Source organism: Ixodes scapularis, unplaced genomic scaffold (genome assembly GCF_016920785.2).
Source record: "Ixodes scapularis isolate PalLabHiFi unplaced genomic scaffold, ASM1692078v2 PGA_scaffold0__279_contigs__length_252992795, whole genome shotgun sequence".
NCBI classification, from domain to species: domain Eukaryota; kingdom Metazoa; phylum Arthropoda; class Arachnida; order Ixodida; family Ixodidae; genus Ixodes; species Ixodes scapularis.
In genome coordinates, this window is record NW_024609835.1 from 33054379 (window position 1) to 33073230 (window position 18852).

The following is an 18852-nucleotide window of genomic DNA, read 5'->3' on the forward strand; positions in this document are numbered from 1 at the left end:
TTCCAGCCACCGAAGCGGCTGCTTTTGTACGAATTTTGAGTGACGGGTTAATCTTCTATAATCTTGTAGGGGGACAATAGTTACTTCTGGAACACACAAAAGGGATTCTCGGGAAGACGGGAGTTCCTCCTTCCCCCCTTCTCTCGTCGTGGGCGGAGGCGAGTCACTCACAAGTCAAGAAGGTAGGAGAAGCTCCTCCCACAAGTGTGATGCGCCCGTTTCAAATCTCTCCGCAGTCGAAAGAAGAGTTCACTGGAAACGCTCCTTGTTCCGCTTCAATGGATTCCCACTTGTCTCCGACCCCACTTTTTAAGAAAGCGACCTTTGTATTTATCGGAGGGGGAACCGAGCCCCTGAAAGCAGCCTTTGTATCCATCGGGGGGGAAGCTAATCCCCGAAAGTCGTATCTGTTTCCGTCGGTGGGGGAGAACTCTAATCTCCCTCTCGTGGCTTCCACAATGTTAAGTCAAAGTCGAAAGATGAAGCAAATATGTACAGAAAGGCAAGACCCTCCTCGCGCGTTGTCCGCGACGTCACGGAAACGGTGGGAAGCTATTGGATGCAAAGGTGGCGGAGGGATATATGATTCCCTTTGAGGGGCATTTGCCGCTACCTTCTTAACCTGTAACTGACTATAGCTGTCAAGGTTCCTAGACGGGCATTACAAACTAGGGTGTCTTCATGTGCGCACATGAAGACACCCTATTATAAACGAGGCGTTAGCGACATCCACCAGGTGCTCTTTGCTAATCGCATAATTCGTTTTAAAACTCCTTTTCGTGACTTTTTTTAACAAGGTGTTAGTGTGTTCGATGTGATACTGCTCCTTTGAACACATATAGACGATAAAATAAGCGCCGAAATTTCGTTGTAGTATCCCTTTAAGGTTATGATTATAATGCAATCAATGCAAAGGTGCAAGCGAGCTGGACAAGAATGACACTAATAACCCCTGGAGAAGGGGAACAAAGGGGACAAAGGACAAACCCAAATCTCCAACTACAGCTACGTGACTCGCGTGTACTGAGGTGTAGACCTCAAAATTAAACCTGCGCGGTGGGATTACGCAATGCACTTTGCATTGCGCAATGCCACAGCGCAGACTTCATTTTTAGGTCTAAACGGATGTTCCGCCTCATCATGCGCTGAGCTGATTTCGTAGATCGCAGAGATTAGTTCTTTGAGTGTTTTTAGGGTAAGTAGACGCCCAGGCATTTCTTAGAGTGTAAGTTAGAGAAGAGACGATATCAGGTAGAGAAAAGACGAGATCAGGTGAAGTAGAGATAAGGTCAAATATAATTTGGGTGGGTTAACGTGCTCCTGGCAGGTCAGAAGTCATGGTAAAGCAAAATTAATGCTGCAGAAACTTACTCCGGCAAAACTACAAAAAAACAAAAAAACATACTGGTTTTTTAAATTGCCTGTTCGACCTGCAAGTTTCACAACATGAGCCGTCGCGTCGCTGAAAAGCGCGGGGACAATTCAGTGTTGGTCTTGGCATCATATTTGCCGTTTTTTTAAAGGATTGTTAGAATTTAGAGATAATGATTAGCATGGCATGGATAGTAAAACCCGGCTATTAAATAAATGTAGCGATATGGGTAGATAAATAACAACAACAACATCAACAACAGCAACAGAAACAACAACAACAGCAGCAGCAGCAACAACAAAAGCAACAACAACAACAACAACAACAAAAACAACAACAGCAGCAGCAGCAACAACAGCAACAACAAAAACAACAACGACGACGACGACAACAACAAAAACAACAACAACAACAACGACAAAACCACCACAACAACAACAACAACAACAAAAAAAAACAACAACAACCGCTACAACGACAACACCATCAACAACAACAGCAGCAACAACAACAACAACAACAACAACAACAACAACTCAAGGCAAGTAATCAGGTGTCTTTTCTCTGCATGAATACTATATAGTATATACAATGAGGTATACAGTCGCAGGCGAGAAAAATCTCGTCGTGGTTGTCTAAGGCCCGCTTCAGACGGGGCAACCTTTCCAGCAATAGACTACTTCCATAAAGCCCTACATGCAACACGGCGCGCGTTGCGCTCTGGGAACTAGTTGGCCAGCCAGGGAGGAGGGTGGCATGGTTTCGGTTTCGATTGACAGGTCGACAAAAGATTATACACAGAGCGTGGACTATTAACGGCCGTTATCTCATGTTTTCTGGTCCCGAGAGCGTCATTTGTGGTCTCTAAACTAACCTAAATGGCCAGACCTTGAAGCTTTAGACAAGCCCGCGACGTATAGTTTGTCTTAACTCATGCTTGTTGTATTTTTGTACTTGAGCCTTTCTGTTAGCGTTCCAATCGAGGTATGTGGACGAGCCAGTGCTGGGAATCTCGACGCTGCGAAGCTCGGGGATCTTGCCTATGTACGAACCAACAGGCTGTAGCAACCAATAAGTACGCATACATCGAGCTCGCGCCTTTACATTAGTGTTGTTGATCAGGAAGTTTGTTTTTGTTTCGTGCGTCCATAGACGAAAAATCCCTTTTTGCGATTACTGTTTTTCTTAATACGCCTGAGTACGCGGAGTAAAACTCGGAGGCGCCATTGAAAAGCTCAATTTTAACACTTCTAATCTCTCATCTGTACTGACCCGCAGCACTGCACGAAGTGAGGTCCCCACCCGCTTGCATTCCACTAATGTTCAACATGGCGTATGCGCATAAAGTTATCCTGCAAGCATATAGGTACATTCGCACATACAGACCATTTTTAGAAAGCAAAGATCGAGCACTTGTGTGAAGAATGTCGCACCGTTCGCCGGGAGTGCGCCGGACGGGCAAGAACCCCTATGGTCGAATTTATTGCGTTTCCTTAAAAGTTCATGCGTCAACGCTGCAGGCTCAACTTTGATACTACTGTGAGGATGCGGCTTGCTTTTCGCCCAATGAAGTCACAAGAAACGGACGTTTGGCAAACAAAATACGTGTAATGCTCCAGGTGACCGAATTTCACTTGTACTTCACTGGTACTAGACGAGATTATCGAAATTGGACTCAAAGATGAGGTGACTAAGCCACGTCTTACTACGTTTGCATACGCACTCATAATATCCGGTGTTTCGGGAACCAAGGAAAGTGCCCCGGCCTTCGTTTTGTATCGCTTGAGAATGAGTGTATTGTATATTCGGAAAAAAGTCAGATAATCGAAAACGCAAGCAGCGCGTTCGGTCGCGGCGGTATAATCACGAGATGAATCTGCTCAGTCGAAACCGAAACTGAGTGGCCAACTAGTTCCCAGAGTGCACTGCGTGGTATTTCGCCGCATTGGGGCGCGTCGGTTTTGGAAACAGTCCATTTTGAGGTTGCTGGTGGGTTGTTCCCTAGCTTTCCCTAGATCGACGCGAATTGCTGAGATTGGGTCCGGCTCGAACAAGCGAGCAACTTGGAGCAATTCGAAGAAGTTTGAAACGGCTGCAGCTAATCAGAGACGCGATATTTTCCGTGACACCCCTGTGGTGGTGATGATGACAGCTAAAGACTAAGTTCTATAGTTTGAAATGGATCGTTTTTGGAAATAAACAGTTTCAGAAAAATAAATTAGTATTCTCAACGCCGTTCACAGATATAAGAACGCGTTTTTAGCGCGTAGCTGGGCGTCTAAATAGTGAAAGAAAAATCGAATTTAATGATGATGATGGCAAGTCGGAGCAATTCGGTTGCTGCGTGTGAACGCGGGCGGCCCATGTTGCTGGTGTTGCGACGTCAAGTTGCTGGGCGAAATTGCTCCGTCTGAAGCGGGCCTAAGAGACCTCCCAGAACTTTGTTGTTATTATTGGAACGTCTTCATTGGAGTAATGGGGGTGCGACTCTCCCGGGTGCAGGCCTTGCTGGGAGCTTTGTGAACCGCTCTGAAGCATCTGAACGAAATATCTAATGTGCTTGCTGCAAGCGCCCTCTGTTTTTGGCTGTCCCCAAACGATAGAACCTTATGAAGTTAATTCTAGCATTTCCATCGGTCTCATTATAATTTTTATTTTTTGTTTTTTGTATAGAATAAAAAACAACAACCACATATTTCTTAAAAATTAAAAAAAAATTTACCCAAATGTAAAAAAAAAAAAAAAAAAAAAAAATTCGCGTGTTTCTTTTTTGATAGGAAGGTGTGAGTTGACATACCTTTTCGTTTAAATGGTTTCGAGCATTTCCCAGTTTTGTAGACTACGCAGGCATTAGTTTATAGGAATCCTGGTGAATCACTTCGCTGAGTTCATCCAATGGGTATAAATAGCGAGTTATTTACGTATTTCTTGAAACTGTTAAACCAACAATCGAATGGTTTTGGGTGTGACGTTTAAATACATAATTCATACCAGAGCACCGGCATGTGGCATGTCGAGATAATCATTGATGACCATCGTTTTTATGACACGAAACGTACCCATAATAAACGCTAGAAAACAGCAGAGAGAGAGATTTCTTACGAAGCAGTACAGCTTGCAGACATGAGCTGTCAGACAAAGCTTACAGTCATAAATCGTTTTCTTTGCGTATCGAGCTTAAATTTTGGATGGAGGTGTGCAAGATGATTCTTTTTGTGTATCAATATTAAAAAAGAACAGCTTACCTGAGCAAAGAGTGAAATATTAAGAGCTTGAATTCGCTACCTATGGCGGCTGCTAACGAAAGGCGTCTGATTGGCGGAACAGCCGACAGAAGGATCTCCTATACTCCGCGACAACTTTTCTTGGCAATGCAGTGGAAGGTACAGGCCCGCGTCACCTCTCCCATTTTGAGTGTGCGCGGGCTCTCCTCCTCTCCCCGGAAATGGGGGAGGACGAGAGCCTGCGTACACTCAACATGGGAGAGGGGACGCGGGCCTGTACCTTCCACTGCATTGCCAAGAAAAGTTGTCGCGGAGTATAGAGCATACAATGTTTTTGAGTCAAGTACGGCGCGGGCTTTTTCATGTAAGCCATGATTTCGTTATTTTTTACTTATACAACACACTGAATTAACACAAAAGCAACAAACAGCGGCGACGCTGCACGCGCCACATGATTGCAAAGATATTCCTGTCGGCCAAGATCATCAGTGTGGTCATGGCTGCTCTGCCTGTACAACCATCTACGCCACATACGCTCGGGTAAATCAGCTGGCATCCTGGACGAGCAGCGTCAAAGGACCATGCTGGACCATTCCGGTTTCAGTGAGAAAGGCGGTATCGCTCGTGCCAACATGTGTTCAATCACGAATTTTTGTCTTCTATAGGTAAGGTTGAATGTTCCGCGATATTGTAGTGACGATAAGTTCTCGTTGCTGCTGCCTTCCTTATAACAAGCACGCGTGCTATTGTCATTGAGAGTGCTTGTTCTGAAGCTGTTGATTCTGTCAGTTGATGTGGAGGAAAATCCTCTAACTGATATGTATGTCATCCCACAAGGGCTGCAGCAGAGTTAAACTGCTATCTTGAGTAAATTAGAAGATATAGAAAAATGACAAACTAAGTTAGATGATCTGGTCAGTGACTCTGGCAAAAGGGTAGAGTCATTGGAATCTAGAATGCAACGTTCTAAAATGGAGATCGTGACAAGGCACAGGTTCATAGCAAGATTCAACTTCACTCGTAAAGCGCAGAAGAAATCTATCGAAAATGAGATGATTTAGAATATCGGAGCAGAAGGCTGAACCTTGTTTTTTATAGCATTGAAGATCGGGAGCCACGTAAGAGCTGGAAAACTCTTGAAAACGTAAGTCGGGCTTTTTGCCGGGATAGGCTGTAGGTATTCTTGGGGGAAATGCAGATTTGATAGAATTGGGAAGCATGGGCTGAACTGTAATCGTCCGATTATTACAAATTGTTTGTCATACAAGGGCACAAAAAAATTCTCAGTAACGGGAAGAAATTGATGTACATACTAACTCCGGCGTGCCAAGAGATTTTCGACTCGTGTAAGGGAAATTCGCCGCAAGCTTTGGTCGGCTGGAAAGGAAAGAAAACAAAAGCGGTCTGGATAAGGTTTTGCTTCCGCATAAGTTGTTAATCATATATGGTATATCCATGCTTTGAATGATGATACCCAATCTGTCACGAAACTGAATAGAATTGACAACCTTTAACCGCAAATAATGGAGTGGCGTAGTGTTCTGTCCTTTTGCTTAACTGTCAAGGTATGAAACATAACATTTATGACTTAATGGTGTACTGCAAGCTTTGAATCCTGATATTGCTTTTGAAACCGAGTCATGGTTAGATGATATTGTTACAGACGGTGAAATGTTTCTTTCTGATAATCGAGTTGATAGAAAGGACATGAATGCTTGCGGTGAAGGAGTGTTTATTCTTGTTAAAGAAACATTATATAGCACCCTAATTGATATTCAGTACTAATGGCGATGAATATATATGGTGTAGGTCGAGCACTCCTGATAGAGTAACAATGGCCTTCGGTTCTTTTTATCGACCTCCTGGAGCCAGTGTTGAGGTTATCAGCTCACTAGATTCTAGATTGGCAACGCTTCTTCAAGAAAGTAGTATTTTGACTGGGGGTTTTAATTTACCAAATTTAAAATGGGATGGAAATATACCAACCAGTGAAATTTCTTTAACATTTTATGATGTAATTATTACATATGGTTTTGAGCAGCACATTTTGACCGCTACACATAGTCAATGTTTTTGATTTAATTCTACGTAATGATCCCAGTGTTGTTCAATGTGAGAGTGTTTTGAATGGAATAAGTAATCATAACATAGTTACTCCTAACTTTATTGTGTTTCAATTAATCCCTGGAATTACGACTTTGAAAAAGTGTACATGCAAAATTAAAGCTAACTATAACGAAATAATAAATGACCTAGAGAAATGATTAGAGAAATATATGGCATGAGTTTTTCCTGGAGGTGCAGATATTCTGTAGATTAACTTTAAAAATTCACTATCAGCTCAGCCCTTGTTGACAAGCATATTCGTTTTAAACATGTGATGACAAGCAGAAGGCCTGTTAAGCTTTGGATGAATCCCTCGGTTAAAATATAGTAAAACAACGCTCACGTATGCATGACACTTATAAAAAGAATCCTTGTGGTAATCTTGAGCTTCGTCTAGGAGTATTAAATTTAATTTATGAGAATGCCATATGTAACGCCAAGGAGGATTATTTCTCTGGACTGGCGAAGGCTATCAGCTTAAACTCGAAAGCCTTAGGGAGTTATCTTCGAAAAACTCGAAAGGAGAAAACGGGCATCTCAAGCATTCTTGATTCCGGTAAAGTAGCAAATGAAAATTTTGCAAAGGCTATATAACTTTTTTATGACTATTTCAAGTCAACATTTTTCAAAAGCAGTGGCTACGATCGATGTTTTCCGTCGCCTGCTGACGAGGTAATAATTGTGGCGATTAAAAGGGCTAAAAAGACAAGGACCGATAAAAGAAGACACACATACACCAAGAGCGTACTGGAAACTGAAGTTTAATCTCAATTAATCAAACAGGAAGAAAAACAAACATAAATGCCTTATAGACGAAACACCCATGTCATGTACGCATATCGTCCTACTAATCTACATATGTTCTTATTTGGTTGGCATATTAAAGGACTGTAAATACGCCACTTCTGAATCATAGAGGGCTATCGGTAGAAAATGTAATGCCTCCTGTCACGATCCCGACTGAGGGAGTAAGCGAGTGTTTAGCCTCTTTAAAATAAGGAAAGGCAGCTGGCTCAGGTGATATATCGCCCTAAGTACTTAGAGCCTGCTCGTGTAGAGTGTCAGAATACTTACATATAATACTTTACTTTATAAATCTCTTGAATCTGCACTATTGCCTAAAGAATGGAACAATACATGTTCTACCAATTTGTAAGAATGGACCAGAATCGTTTGTATGCAACTATAGGCCCATTTTACTCAGTTGTATGTCGTACAAGGTGGTGGTGGTGGTGGTGTCTGCCTGACGAGAGGTTTTTCTTACTGGCTGTGGAAAAGTTTCACGGGCCTTGGGTATTCCTGTTTTGATGAGAATGAATGCAGGGGAAAGGAAGGGGAATAGATGGCGATGAGAAATATAGGATCATGAAACACACGTTAACAAATTAAAAAATAGAATCGGCAAGAAATCAGTCAAAAGTGATAGGATGACCACATCTTTGAACGCGAGTATCACAAAATGTTCAGAAATTCCCGCAGGAAACTTCACGAGAAAACTATCACTGGCACACAAGCACGAAAAAAGAAGTGAGCGGTCGTATTTTCTAACACATCACAGCCTTGCCAAAAGACCACAGGTATCTAAGAAGCTGAACACAGTCTTTCGGAGACGTATGCATGTGGATGGTGGACCCTTGGGGAATAGCATTGCCCACGAAGGTAGATGAAACATCGCGGCTCTTCAGTGAAGCTAGAAGCACAGTTCTTTCTGTATCGTAGTGTCCACAGTAAAAAAAAAAAAAAAAGAAGATGTATGTGTCAGCGTTTCTGGCTGATCGCAGTGCTCGCAGAAGGGTCTGGTTGTTCTTTTGATGCTGTGCAGGTTCACTTGCGTATACGCGCAGTCTGCTCTTAGGTGGTGGAGAGGAGAAGCGAACTTCCGTGTTAGGCTACGCGTACAGGCTGAACGAGGAGGTACTACATCAGACGCCAAACTGGAAACGGGATGCTTGTGTTGTATCCACGTCTTAATAGCCAATCTCTGGTCAAAGTGGCTGGGGAGATTCAACGTCACTGTGGGTTGTTTTAGAGCGGTTGAGGCTTGATGGTCAGCCATCGCATTTAAAGGTAAGCTAATGTACGAGAGGATCTCCTGTACTCGCAGTTTAGAGCCATGGGAGACAAGTAGACGACCCAGACTAATTATTCCACGAACCGTATCTTGATTGGCGCCTTTGCTGCTGAGAATATTTTGAACCGCACGCATAGTCTGTTGCCAAAAGCCAGTTATTTGGTAGTTTCGTCGCAATGTGAAAAATAAAAATAAAAATAAAAAAAAAAGCTGTGTGGATCCCACTCAGCTCAGCTGTAGTCGACAATACGGCATGATCGAACCGTCCTGACCATGAGCAGCATTCTGAGAGGATGTGGTAAGTTGCAGACACGACGTTATGGATGAAGTCGGCAGAGCCATCAGTATAAATGGCCGTAAACGAGGCATGTCGAGACGTCATAACCTCCTCTGTCAGGGCTCGACTAACCACACAGGGGTGTCGTGATTTTCCGTGGAAAGTCGGGATGTCCTCGTAGACGGTAGACGGGTGCTTGCCCCATGGGGAGTCACCTGGAGGAGAATGGACGGAGGGTAGGAAGCCGAGAGCCTCAACTAGAGAGGTGCAGTGACGGCCATATTGTGAAAGATGACGCTGTTGCATGTCAGTGAACAGCGAGACACCACTGCTCGATTCAGCAAGTTGAACCAGATGTTGAAGAGCACGGTTCACAGCGTGTAAAGCTACCGCCATCTCTCGGCCCCCAATCCAAGTTCCATCGATTCGAGAATACGAAGTATACGAAGGAAGGCAGAGTAGACGGCAGTTGTGCGAGGTATTGGCAGTTCTGCGAGGTATTGGAGTATATTGTGTACAGCAATGGTTATGAAATATTTAGAGGATATCATTTTTTTTTTGTCCAAACCAACATGGTTTTTGCAAAGGCGTTTCTTGCTGCACTCAATTATTATAGCTTTATCGTAACCACGTCAGCGCAACTGAAAAGAAACTGCAAACGGATGCAATGTTTTCAGATTTCAGCAGTCTTTGATATTGTTTTTCGGCACTTGTTATTGCACAAAATGAGCGCTATAAATATTGATATTATTATACTTAAGTGGATGGAGGATTACCTTAGTGAGAGAAAGCAGTGCTTTGTTCTGGGGGAAAGCAATTTAAATTTGTAGAGGTAACTTCGGGAGGGCCTCAGAGGTTTGTTTTGGGGCCACTATTATTTTTTATTTTTATTAATGATATAACATCCTCTATTTCCTCTTATATCAAATTATTTGCGGATGATTGTGTCATTTGCAGAACCATAAGTAACGCTAATAATGTCGCTGCTTTGCGACATTATTAGCGTTATAAACTGTATACCTAAGTGTAATTCTTCCTGAAAACCTTCCTTTTAGTTAACACATAGTCATGATCTGAAACAAAGCTGGTAAAGTACTTAGCTTAGTCATCTGAAACTTTCGTACCGTTCCTCGGATTTTCAAAGACCATTCACTGGTAATGACACATATAGAATAGGCAAGCGCCGTGTGAGATTTTCACAAAAAATAGCTCATTGGTAAGATTGAAAGAATACAAAATATTTCAGTAAGTTCTATTTTGAACAAATACTCCCGAGAAGCAAGTGCCAATGAAATAAAATCTAATTCTGGTATAGAAACTCTAGATAAAAGACGTAAAAATAGTAGAATGAAGTTTACTTAATATATTACAGTTCAACTAGAATTAGTAAAGATGTATATCTTTGATCTCCTTATTACATTTCAAACAGGAGGAACCATAGTAAGAAAATTCGTGAGAAAAAAATGTCGGACCAAGTATAAAAAAAAGTTTTCGTTCTTTCCACGAACCATATCTGGTATGGCTTTTTTGGCTGGTGGGCTTCAATAATGTGCATGGTTTGTGATTTTTTACAGCGGAGCTGTTAAGGGGTAGTTTCCCCAGGATCGTGTCCCCCGCAAAGAAATGAAGACACCGAACTGTGGACACCTACCGCCATCTATGAGCGACGACGGCAAGCCACGTACCTGGTTGCCGCCGCCGCTCATAGGTGGCGGCAGCCTTTCCACTCTGGCTTGCCGACTTTAGGCCGGCCATTACTTTCCATTGTACAGCTCCGCTGGTCTCCCTTCTTCACTAGAGGGTTTTTTCCGGCGACACTTTGCAGAGGCCCTCGTGGGCTGTCGTCCCATCCACGGAAAAACCCTTCTCTTCGTTCTTGGCGCGAGGCCAGGGAAGTTGGGTTTTCCCGTCGGCCAAGTAACGCGGATAGAAAAGAAAGGGCAACCCCGGCATCCAGCCACTAATAATTAACGCGATGAAAGGAAAGCATTCCGTGTCGTTTGCTTCAAACACTTGTTTTCAAACATTCCTCGCGTTATGCGAAATCCCACTTTGGCAGTATCCAGTAGCCACGCCGAATGTTCAATGGTTTTGTAAACTTTTAAACCTCCACCGAGCTTACCCGCTTCATGGATCATCGAGCACTGGTGGCAGTCGTCAGTGGCATCCACGACGCCAACCATGACCGCTATGAGAATTACCCGCGTCGCACCTCCGTCCTCAGGTGCAAGAAGGCACCATACCACCCGCATTGCGTGATCGTGCTACAGCTATCGCTTTTTGTATACATGTTATATTTTGCTGTCGTGTGCTGAGGATATGCGCTATTTGATTTGCTTCATTGATTATCATTTTTGTGTTCTGATGTGTTTTGATGATATGTGCTATTTGTGCTCTTTTCCATATACCAACTCTCCTGTTGTAATGCTTCGGCGCTGCAGGGTTTCCTGAAAATAAAATAATAAATCCTTTGTTGAGATATTTCGGCCATGTGCCAACAGGTTCCTCAATTTGTCGGCTTTTGCGACAATCAGACGACTTTCGTTATTAAACGTGATGACTGTACGATGGAAAATCCGCGCTCCTAATTTGCTACTATACACAAAGAAACTCAATCTTAAAAAAAATGAATGCACAAAATGCCTTATCTTTATCCACGTCCGTACAAGATATAAGATTATAATGCCATTAAATGCAAAAATGTAAGCGAGCTGGACAAGAATTACGAAAATAATTTCTGGAGAAGGGATTATTAACCCTTTTCCAGGGATTATTTTCGTCGAGATATAAGACATTGCTAAAAAAACGATTTATATGGTCCCTTCCAAGTGCCAACGCGCTATTGTAATTAAATTACTTTAATTGAATTGCTATACCCAAATAGGTAACGTACACGAATGTTCGCGCCGGCCTGAAGCGAAAAGATAACTATCGTGAAGACCTTGCTATAATTCCCTGGACCCATTATTAATATTTGTTTAGCACGCGTGCGCGACCGGAGTTAATAAGACGTCTCTCTTTTTTTCGCCTTTCGTATTGGTTGGCAAGGTTCTAACAAGCCAGGGAGTGGGACTCAAGGTACGTACAGAACCCACTGCAGCGAATCGACTCCCGTAGGAACATGTTGACTCATCGGCGGCGAAAGTGACTGGAGCGTCAACATGGCAAATTAAGGGTTACCAGCTGGGGAGCGCTCGCTGAGGCAGCGAGACCTCTCACCACCCACGCTGGGATAATTGGGAGCGCAGGCCTCGGCCATTGCAAGGGTCGTACTCTCTCAAGCGTGGGAACCAGCTTTCAGTGTGATATCCAATTCGCGTTCTGCCCAGTGTGAAATCCAACTTGAGTCTCGCTCATAATCCGCACTGATGGACGTGGGTAAGAGAAGAGCTCCAGGGTTTTATCCTCGAAGGTAAAGGCTCGTTCACACACTTGCGACTGCTTACGACCAAACGCGTTACGAGCTTTTCCGATATATTACGTCGAGAGAACTCACCGGCGCCATCTATCGCGATTTCCGTATATTTCCAATTGCTTCCGTGACTCATTCTTTCACCATTGACTTGAAAAATCTTTGACAATGTTATAAACGACCAATTGTCATAAAAAGTACGTATATACTTAATCTCGAAAATACTGCAAAACCTTCGCTCTGGCGAAACGTGGTTCCAGGTCATCTCATAGACCAGCTGGCCTGTGTGTTATCTTGTCGTAAGATATTACAAGAGGTCTTAATGCACTCGGTCGTAAACAGTTGCGAATGTGTGAACCGGACTTAACAACGTTTTCCTGCGACTTCGTCCACGTTTCTGAATCCGGCAATCCCAAGAAAAGTAAATTCCATCGACGAAGGCCGTTTACTGAGTCACGACACCTAGCTTTCAGATTGAGAAGTTTTGATGGAATGCTGTTTAGCGGGTTGTTAGGTGATTGCGACTGAGTTAGCACACTCCTCATAGCTTCGATATTTTCCTCGATGTTAGTAATTGTGTCGTCAAAAAGTTTGGCCATGGCAACAGCCGCGCGCTGTTCATTCTGAAAGGATGCGATTGCTGCAAGCATATATGCTCGATCAGTTTCAATACGGTTTAGCGCTTCCAGAATGGAATGGTATTCAGCACCGATAGGGCCAGGGTTTGTCTCAATGTCACCCGAGATTCAGAGCAAAATATGAGATATCATATATCGCATGGTATGAACAAATAAGAACAAATCTCAAACATTTCCTACGGTACACTGACAAGTCGTTCGTAGGGGCACGACATCACCAAAAGATAGAGATTGCCGTTACGGCAACAGGCGGCATTGTTGGGATAACTAACTTGTATCAGACGAATTGATTGCATGATAGTTCCAGCGGCGATACCATGTCCCAACTGGGGCTGTAATCTGGACACTTGGCGAAGAAGTCGGCAAGGAATTCGGCGGCCGTGATTGGCCGGCGTCGCGTTTGACCTTGGCGCCGTCCAATCACGGCGGTCGAATTCCTTGCCGTCTTTTACGCCAAGTGTCCAGATTAGATCCCCTGGAAGGTGTATTGAGCGGTGTTCTGTAGACACCCCTAAAGTACTTATGAATGAATATTGGATAGATGTTCACGACTATACCCTTTGTTTGTTTGTTTGTTTGTTTATTTTGAGTGCCCAAAAACAGCCAAAGCCTATACATTGGTGCGCTTGTTAGTAACATTTCAGAAAGCATATAAACACAAACAAGAAAAGTATGGTCGCCTCACACACCTCTAAAAGAGAAACACAGGAATTGAATAGTTGCAAAGCATGAACATTATTTCAATACATAAAGCAAGCACTTCCTAAAATGAGGTTGGTTAGGGTTAAAAATGTCAATGCCATCTGATTCCAGATGATTGAAGTAGTTTTGCAGTCGGCCCGAGGGTGACGTGAAATCGCTGTAATTGACATGGAAAGTGCGACTAGAACGAACATTTCTACCGGGTATATGATAGTTAATAGATGTGACCAGAGAGCTAATATCGTGATTAGAATGTATGCATTTGCACAAGAATAAGAGGTCGCGCGAGCATCGTCTTGATGCGACGTTAGTGATTTGCAATTGTCTAAGCATTTCGTTGTAATCAAAAAGATCGTGTGATGGGGATCTAAAATGACAAGTTCTGGCAAATCTTTTCTGTACGCGTTCCTCATTATTGGAAGCTGTAGCACTAAGGCTGTTCCAAATCACAATGCAGAAGTCATGTTTTGGAAGAACTATGTTTCGGTAAAGTACGTAGAAAAGGTAAACACTTGAAAAACACTTACTAAATCTTCAAATTGCACCGAGAAGACGAAAACAAGAGCTCACAACGTATGTCGCGTACGAGTTAAAGTTGAGTTTGGAGTCTAGCATCACTCCCAGATCTTTCACAATCGTAACTCGAGTAATCGACGAATTTTCTAAGTAGTACAGAAAGTGAGTTGGTTTAGTCTTACGCGTGAAAGATATTACATTTGTTTTTCCTATGTTAAGATCAAGCCCGTTATCTTTACACCATAGACAGATGGCGTTGATATCTTCCTGCAGTAGACCACAATCATTTAATGACGAAATATTTTTATAGATCTTGAGGTCATCAGCGAACTGCAAGAGGCTCGAATGGCGAATGATGTCTTGGACATCTTTAACAAATATATTAAAAAGAAGAGGTCCCAGTTTGGAACCCTGGGGTACACCAGATGGCACAGGAAAAAAAAAAAAAGACCTAACATTTGCGTAGCCGACAAAGGTTTCTCTTGCAGAAAGACAACTTTCAAACCAAGAACAGTACTCGTCGCTGAGACCAGAAACAGAAAGTTTGTGTAACAGTAACTTGTGGTTTACACGATCAAATGCCTTGCTACAATCAAAATACACTGCGTCAACTTGCTCTCGAGAACAGACTCTGGGGGCAACATCATTTAAAAAACACGCAAGATTTGTTTCAACAGACCTGCCGCTCAAAAAACCATTTTGAACTTCGGGTATTAAGCGCTTAAAACAGTGTGTTAGATGCTAATGAAGGATTTTTTCGAATACCTTCGAAAATACGGAAAGCAATGATATCGGTCTATAGTTTGTGATATTCGTTGAGGTGCCTGATTTAAGAAGAGGGATTACCAAGCCCTTTTTCCAGGCGGTCGGAAAGATAGACTGCTTCAGCGACATAGAAAATATGTGGTGTAGAATGGGAGCCAGTATGTCGACACACCCCTTAACAATAAAATTCGGTATGCCATCAAGGCCACAAGAGTTTTTAGATGGGAGCTGATGAATTGCCCAAACAACGTTGGAAAGGTCAATTGTCGGAGGAGGAAAATGGTTATGAGTAGTTAGTAAAAGCTCTGTGTTTTCGACACTGACTGATGAATAGGTGGACAGGAAAAACTTTGCGAATTGATTGCATATCTTATCAGGATCAGAAGAATATGCTCCGTCAATCATAAGTGAAGCAGGGCTCGACCTATCTCGAGTATGCTTTTTAACCAATCGCCAAAAATCCTGGGGACGCTTGGAAACACTTCCTTCGACTTGTCTACGATAAGCCTCTTTATCATGCTTATACAGTTCTTTAACCGTGGCTCGGCATATTTTAAACCTGTCATAAACTTCGTTGCTGTTAGTAGTGCGGTAAAGACGGTGCAAATGTAACTTTTTGCGCATTACGTGTTTTAATTGGGGAGAGAACCAGGGGGGATATCTGTTTGATCGATCAGTTTGTTTACGAGGTATAAAGCTGTGCATGCCGGTCATCAAAATATTGGTCAAAGCAGTGACCGCCTCGTCAACCGAGTGTAAACGAAGGACGTCGTCCCACGCGTACGCAGCAAGGAAAATATAGAAGTCAAGATATGAGCCGTTGGCGTAATCAAACCGATATATGTTTGAGCGGGCGGTAGCTTGTGCCACCTAACCTAAGTCTAGAAAGACAAACATACTCTTTCTCCCGCCCTTCTAAGCCAATTTTACCTCTAACTGTCACCAGGTAGTGTGAGATATCACTAAAATGACCTTTGGAAAAATCAGAAAAAAAAGAACATTATTCTCCGTTTCTTCCCCCGGCGAGGGAGTCGCCGATTTTCCTCTGGCCAAACCTTAATGACGTTCCATTAGCAACAGACCCACTGGGAGACAGGGTTCAGAGTTTGGGCCGTAGCCACGCGGATTGGAGTCCCGATTTTCCCCTGTCCCGCCTGTCCCCAGCTGTGCTAGCCAGTTGTGCATCATTCAATTCTTCCTAGATAATTTCCACCAATCTTTGTATCGCCTCTTTATGACTAATCCATTTCTCTTCAGTCCTTCCATCGTCGCCAGCGAAACTCAGGGCCCCGGTCAGATCTGTTACCCTTTGAGGGAGGGCAGGGCGAAGCCCATGCACTTAAAAACCAAGTGCTCTGGTGTCTCGCTCTCATTATGACAGACAGCACATAATGCGTCAGTCTCCAGAAATTTAGCCTTATATACGTCCTCGACATCAAAACTCCTGTTCTGGCCTGAAACAGTAAACTTCCCAGTGAATTGTTAAACCCCTTTTCATTTCTCTTGTCCTGTTTTTGTGTCCTGTACATTATTAGACCTAAGTTTTTCCGCATTCCTACCTCCCACATTTTCCTTTCTGCCTCCTTCACTTTCTTTTCCACTGAAATAATCTGCTCAGCCCCATCACTAGTGTGTATGTATTTAATTCGGGAGTTCAGTTCGGCAGATGGCGCGCGAGCAGTGCATACACTAACCGTCTGTTATTGCAGGTGAGCATTTCTTTTCTGTCTAAAAGGGAATACACATATGCCTGTTTTGCGCACTACTGCCGAACACAGCACACTGTCATTATTTTTTGTTTTTGTTTTGTTTTTGTGATTGGTCTTCTTTCAGTGTTAAATTTCTGCTCTGTAATCCGCGTAACTTCGCCTGGTCTTCTTTCAGTGTTAAATTTCTGCTCTGTAATCCGCGTAACTTCGCCTTCCTAGTCTGAGATATGATCAAAGAAACCGGCAAAGAAATCGCGAAGGCTGTTGATGGCTTAAGAGGTGAACCTGGAGTTGACCTTCGAAATATCAAGGTTAGTGTCAAGACTGCAGTGACACCTGCGATAGTGTGAATGGAATAAAAAAAAAGAGATACAAGAAATTCAGAAGGAAATGCAAAAGCTGACTAAACAAAATGAATTGTCCTTTAAGGACCGAAGGCTGAGCGAGAAGATTGAGGGGCTTGAGCAGGCACCAGCATCAAACAATCTCGAAATTAAAGGCGTCCCGGATGAAGGTGACCCGTACGACATTGTAAAACGTATTGAAACTATTCTAAACGAGCCGATCTCAGATTTAGATAGTGACGTGTGTCACAGAGTCCCGTCTTTCAAAACTTCGGATAAGAATATAAGCGCACAAAACGAAATAAGATCCCACAGAAAAACAAAAAGCAGCGATTCACGATCAAAGACCTTGACTACGATGGGGGGGGGGGGGGGGGGGGGGGGAAGGGGGGGGTGAACAATCACCTCGCATACCTCAACGAACACCTGTCTGGCTCAAACCAAAGACTACTTGGTGCTGCAACCTCAAAGAAAAAAAGCGTAGGATGGAAGCTTGTGTTTTCATCGGGGGGCAAGGTTTTTGCCAGAAAAACCGAGAATGAGAACGGAATCAGGATCGCTTGCCTGTCGGATGTTGAAACGATAGCAAACTAACCACAGTGAAAGCCCTTCAGGACAAACGTAGCGATGATGACCGAAGAAGCTCTCACCGACACTGCAACTATTACAACTGCCTGTCATTTAACAAGAAATACAAAAGAAACGATAGACAGTTTTCCGCTGTACATTTAAATACAAGAAGTGTAAAACATAGGGTTGACAGCCATGAAATCCTTTCACAATCTTTAAATATAGAATTCGATGCAATCGCACTCACAGAAACTTGGTTAAAAAACGAGGATTTGCCGCCATCCCTGCGCGGTTATATATGTAAAAATGTGTGCAGAGTCAACAAAAAAAAAAAAAAAAAAAAGGGGAGGGGCGGTAGAGCCATTTATGTAAAAGATAACCTACAGTATCAGATTATAGAAGATTTAACAACAATAAATGATGATGTAGAATGTTTGGATGTTAAGCTCCCACATACTGTAGTCGCAGCTGTGTATAGGCCGCCAAACGGCAACGTGCTTGCATTTATGTCATTCATTGAAAAAGTATTTTGTGCTCTGGGGCCTAACCTACCATTTATGATTCTTGGTGATATGAATATAGACACTGCTCTGGTTAGGGGCACGCAAGAAAGTTCAGAGATCTTATTCAACAAAACGCCTGTAACAACGACATAACGTTGCCTACTAGGGTTACCTCAGCCACACCACTTGACGCTTGTCTTACAAACATAGCATGTAACCAGACCTCAGCCGGCGTTATCTTGCACAACATAAGCGACAATATCCCTATCTTCTGTATTGCAACTCTTTCAACCGCGAAAAGTTATCTAAATAAAGAAAAACGCTGTCACCGCAAAATAAACGAAGAAGCGCTAAGAACTTTTGGCTACTTAATAGATCAAGAAAACTGGGAAGACGTTTATAATGAACATGATCCGACACAATCATATAATTACTTCCTGTCTTAATTCGAATGCTGTTATTATATAGCATCTCCTCTATGCGAAACTAAAGCCAAGCCTAAAAAAAATTAGAAAACCGTAGATAACAAATGATTTATGTAAAAGAAAAAAAAAACACGAAAAGAACGCAAGTGTCATGCCTTATACATCATCACGACCTAAGCTTACTGCCTGAGTTTAAAAAATTAGAAGTAAGTTGAACT

General features: G+C 42.9%; 1 pseudogene; it reads right to left on the reverse strand.

Moving 5' to 3' along the window:
• Positions 1 to 13835: 13835 nt before the first annotated feature.
• On the reverse strand, positions 13836 to 15707 carry LOC120838193 (annotated as a pseudogene).
• Between the last annotated feature and the right edge of the window lie 3145 nt (positions 15708 to 18852).